Below are 5,858 nucleotides of genomic sequence, written 5' to 3' on the forward strand. Positions count from 1 at the left end.
AAACATTTATATTTCTGCATTATCGAGTCTTGAAAATCTAAATCGTTACAAAAACATTTATCGCTCACTGCATTTTCTGCTTTTATGTTGTAAAATTTCATCATTGTAGGTAATCTTAGTTTGTTGCAACCATTGGATCTCTAACCAAATTATCAAATTTTTCTGGATCAACAAAAAACTCCTCTTGAGCTTCATCAAGCAATTCCATAGGATGATAATCGAAATCATTAGAATCAAAATCCTCTACCCCTTGCCTCCCTAATGGATATGGATCATTATTTGATAATTATCCATGACAATGCCATGAAGTATAGCTTCTATTGATTTTCCAGTAAAATACATGATCTTTTTATCATGGTAATATTCCATTTTGATCCATTAACACAATCCACACATGGACAAGGAATTATTTCATGATCACTACAATTCTTTATGCAAAATTCTAAAAATTTGTTTAATCCATCTTGAAATTGGTGTTTCTCTCCTCTCATCATCGACGATTTATCCATAATAATAATAAAAAAAATTCCTATTAATTTTTAAAAAACAAATATCAAATATTAAAAAACATGTTCAATCAATAAATCCTAGAAAGATTGGGCAGAGTTTCCTATGTTTCTATAACATATCTCAATTTCATAAGTACCTATTTATTAAATACAAACATACACAATAATCAACAAGCATAATTTTGTCCTTATCAATTAATAAATCCTAAAAAAAATATTGGGCAGAGTTTCCTCTATTTCCATAACATATTCTGATTTCATAAGTACCTATTAATTCAACATAAACAAACATAATAATCAACAAGCATACTTCTGTCCTTATCAATTAATAAATCCTAAAAAAATTGGGCAGAGTTTCCTCTATTTCTATAAAATATTCCAATTTCATAGGTACCTATTAATTCAACACAAACAAACACAATAATTAACAACCATAATTCTGTCCTTATCAATTAATAAATCCTAAAAAAAATTGGGCAGAGTTTCCTCTGATTCTATAACATATTCAACTTTCATACCTATTAATTCAACACAAACAAACACAATAATCAACATGCATAATTTCATCCTTATACCACCGCAGCACACAAATTTCACATAACCTACTTCACTAATTTTCAAACCTAATTTCCACTAAATTCAATATGGTTTAACTATAATTCTATAAATATGTGCAATAGTAATAAATAAAAATAAAATTTTCACTCACCTTAAAATTAATCTTCAAGCTAGTAACCACCAATGAAAAACCAAATTACCTCCAAAACAATAACCTTCCTAAAAATAATTTAAACAAAATTAAATATTATAATTATTGAGTTTATAATAACTAGTATCAAACAATAAAGCATATTATACAAATAAAACTTTATTTTAAATAAATATTAACTTCAATTCTTTTTACAACAACAACATATCTAAACATTAAAGCTATATTTTACAAATGAATTTTTTTTACTAGATATTTTTTAATTATAAGAACAACATATTAACTTTTTTTAACAACAACAAAATATTAATTTCATTAATTTTCTAAATAATTGTTCTAAATAAAAACATATCATAAAATACAAAAATAAATCAAATAAATTAGAAACTTAGTAATACATTAATATTAAATTTGGATTAATAAAAACAATTATCGCAAACACATTTTTAAGATACATACATTCTTAAATAATCAAATACAACTCTAAAACAATATTATTAACCATAAACACATATACATTATCAAAAAATATAAAAATCTGAAATAATATATATATAAACAATAAATCATGGAAACATCTATTTAACGATTCATACCTAGTACAAAGCTCAAAACTTTGTATAGAAGCTGAAAATCCGTTGAAAAACCCAAAACAATGGGTATTTCCGACCACCACATGTCACCATTGTCAAGACACCATCTTTTCACTCAAAACTGAAAATAACCAAGTTTCTATGATATATTTGAGTTTTCTAGCAAGATTGATGGTATAAATTGGAAGAAAATTAGGGGAAACAGTGGTAAATGGCGAAACCCTCATTTTTCTCATAGTGGAAATGGAGGTTTTTCTCTCGGTTTGGAAGGTTTCAGCATTTCAGAAATGAGGGAGAAGTCGAAGGGGTGCGAATATAAGCACCTTTAAATTCAATTTTTTGATAAAAAAAAAAAACCAAAGTTAAAGGGTTCTGTAATGTTTTTTCGCAAAACTGCGCCTCCACCTATTACCCTTTAACTTCATTTTACGTAAATAACCAAAGTAATAGCTTAATTACTATGAGTGCCAAACCAAAAAGTAAAGTAAAAAGTCTTTTAAAAGCTTTAACTTCGCTTTTTATGTATTTCCCAATATCCTTATGTGTAAAAACTGAAGTTAGAGCCTATTTAGTGCCCCGAGAAGATCAAAGCTTTGGTTGAGATGTCATCCCCCCACAGGCATAAAGATGTGCAGAGCCTCACTTGGAGGATAGCAGCTCTAATTCGCTTTTCTCCAATGAAAATGTTATGTGCATACCATTCTTCAACATACTCTGAGGAGGACAGAGGTTCGAATGGATGCAGGAGTGCGAATAGACATTCCAATAGTTAAAGAAGCACATGGCTAACCCACTGATCCTCACTAAGCCCGTGGATGGGTAGCCCTTCCTCCTCTATATGGCTTTTCGAAGAATTTGATTAGTGTCTCCCTAGTGCGTGAGGAAGGTTGCGTCCAGCGCCCTGTGTACTATACAAGTAAGAGACTCCTTCAGGCGGAGTCTAGATACTAGCTCATGGAGAAGTTAACTTTTTGCAGGCATATCCCATCAAGGTCCTCACTAACTATCCCTTGTGGCAAGTCCTTAAAAATCCAGAGTCATGTAACTTTACCCCACTCATGTAACATTCGAATCCTCTCACTAAAGAACCTTTTTAAACGGTGACACACTTTTCGCATTCCACTATAAGCCATGGATCTTTTCTTAGAAACTTCCAACTTGTTCTCTCCTCGTTTTACCATGTCAACTCTACAACAAGTTGGAACTTTCGTTGCAGCAAAAACATTAAATATTACCTCCTCTTTTTGCACTCGCAACTTTAACTCACTCTTTTGTACATCGATTAAAGTCCTACCAGTAGCCAAGAATGGCCTTCCAAGTATTATTAGAATATTTTCATCTTCCTCCATATTTAGAATAATAAAGTCCGCAGGAAAGATGAATTTATCCACTTTCACCAATACATCCTCAATCATTCCAAGAGGATGTTTTATTGATCTCTCTGCCATCTGCAAAGACACAGTAGTAAGCCGAGCTTCTCCCAAATTCAACTTTCGAAAGATTGATAGAAGCAATAGATTCACACCAGACCCTAAATTACATAAAGCCTTTGTCACCACTGAGCCCCCTATAGAACATGGAATATTGAATCTACCAGGATCTTTAAGCTTGGGAGGTAGCTTCTTTTGAAGTATCGCACTGCACTTCTCAGTATGTGCCACTGTCTCATAGTCACCCAGCTTCCTTTTCTTTGACAAAATTTCTTTCATAAACTTCACATAACTTGGCATTTGTTCAAGTACCTCAACAAACGAGATATTGATGTGTAGCTTTCTTAGAAAACTGCTTATCAGGCTTATTCTTTTGAAGCCTCTGAGGATATGGGATCTTTATATGGTGATCTATACTTATTTCTGGCTGCTTCTTTAATTCTCAGTAACATTAGGCCCACTTAACTTTGTCTCCTTATCAGCTACTTTTGGCTCTTTTAACTCATTGCCACTCCTCAAGGACATTGCATGGCACTGTTCTTTGGGGTTTACCTCAGTAGTGCTTGTTAAGTTCCCTTAAGCACAATTTGTCATCAAAGTAGCCAATTGCCCCATATGAGTCTCCAAACTCTTGATAGATGCCCTAGTTTCTGTCATGAACTGGTTTAGTACATCGGGATGTACTTTAGGTTGTTTCATATGTGTTGGCTGATGTGGTTGTGGCTGTGGAGGTAGAAATTTTTGTTGACTTTGTGGGAAAGGTTGTTGTGCAAATTGATTATTTTTCCAATAGTATTTAGGATGATTCCTCCACCCTTGGTTATATGACATCAAAAAGGGGTTGTTAGTTGGTCTTCAAAAATTTTCTATAGCTTGGACTTGTTCCATAGGTATATTATTCATATCCATGGCAAGACACTGATTCAATGGATGAGCACTCCCACATGCCCCACATAAACTCGGTACTTGCATGGTTTGAGCTGACATGTTGCTCTATTGTAACTGCTTCATTAAAGCTGCCACTTGCACTGTAAGCATTGTGATGGGATCTAATTCAATCATACAAGCCACCTTCTTGGTTTGTCTCCTTTTAGTTGGCCACTGGTAGTTATTCATTCTCATCTCCTTTAGCAATTCATACACCTCATTAGCACTCTTGCTCATGAACGCAATTCCTGCTGCATCATCTATTATGGTACAAGTAGTACCATTCAACCCATTATAAAAATTATGGACAAGCATCCACTTCTCTATTCCATGATGTGGGAAATTTCTTAACAACTCTTTAAATATTTCCCATGCTTCATACAATGATTCCCCTTTTGTCTGGTAGAAATTGTTAATTTCCCCACTCAACTTTGCAGCATTTGCTGGAGGGAAAAACTTTGCTAAGAACTTATGGGCTAACTCCTCCCATGTTGTGAGAGAATTAGCTTGCAGTGAAATTAGCCAACTCTTCGCCCAGTCTCATAGAGAAAATGGGAATAATTTAAGTCTAATCACATCGTCACTCACCCCAGTAATCTTAAATGTTGCACATAGCTCCAGGAAATTGGCTATGTGAAAATTAGGCTCTTTCGTGGGCAACCCCCAAACTGAACAACAAACTACACCATTTGTAATATTGTTGGTGTAGAGTCCAAGAACGTTACTTAGCTAAGTTAGATAGTAGTATAATAGTAACAATAGTATTATCTTTATGACTGTGGATTTTTGGTTCAGACCGGGATTTATTTGGACACTCATAGTAGTACTTGTAGATTTTCTAAGTTTAACCTATAGTATAGGAATATTAATTTTAAACCTAAGGTTTGATTAATATGACTGATATTGAGGATAATATTTATTATACTATAAGTTTAGATAAGAACCAATAGGATAATACCACATGTTATGTATGGGTTTATTAATGATTAAGTATTTTGAGGATTTAATTTATTAAGGATAAAATTTGAATACTCTAAGGTCAGTCAGCAGCTTTGAAAATGTTAGAGGGCTTAGTCAAGGCTGTTTACTCAATTTAAATTAAGCTAAAAATGTGTAATTTCGTGTTTAAATAATCAGCGTATGCCGATATATCGCAGCTATAGGGGGCGATATATCGCAGCACGAAGATACGAAAAACACGAAACGTTGCACGATTGCCTCGGGCATACTGGCCCAGGCGATATATCGCCTCTCTCAGTATATTTTGAAAGTTTTCAAAAACGTTCTCCATTCAAACCTTCAACCTCTTGATAAGTCCAGCATCTTTTTGAACGAGTCTTCAGCCTCTGCTGAACGATAATTCAAATGTTTTTCACTTAAAAAGACATTATTTTTATTCAAGTTAAATGAAGATCTCTTCATTCCTAAACTCTATAAATAGGACCTAGTACCCAGCCATGTATTCATCTATTACTCTAAGTTCAGAGGCTGCAAATTGCTAGGTTATTGTGAGAGTGTAAACACTTGGGTTAGGGATCATAAGCTTGATCACTACAAGCTTACTAAACACTTGGGAAGTAAGGTTCTATACACATTTCAGTGCAAGGTTTAGATTGATCATAGAAGTACTCAAGGTATCCCAAACTCTAGTCCATTTTTGTATTATATTCTTTAAAGTTCTCACAATCTT

The 5,858-nt window shown here is 33.4% G+C and overlaps 1 non-coding gene across 1 annotated transcript; it reads left to right on the forward strand.

The window, feature by feature from the left end:
• Nucleotides 1–4,493: 4,493 nt before the first annotated feature.
• On the forward strand, nt 4,494–4,600 carry LOC133780746 (small nucleolar RNA R71). Its single transcript, XR_009869564.1, has one exon. It is a non-coding gene; the product is annotated as a small nucleolar RNA R71 (small nucleolar RNA).
• The last annotated feature ends 1,258 nt before the right edge of the window (nt 4,601–5,858 follow it).

This window comes from Humulus lupulus, chromosome 5 (genome assembly GCF_963169125.1).
Source record: "Humulus lupulus chromosome 5, drHumLupu1.1, whole genome shotgun sequence".
In the NCBI taxonomy this organism is placed as follows: Eukaryota; Viridiplantae; Streptophyta; class Magnoliopsida; order Rosales; family Cannabaceae; genus Humulus; species Humulus lupulus.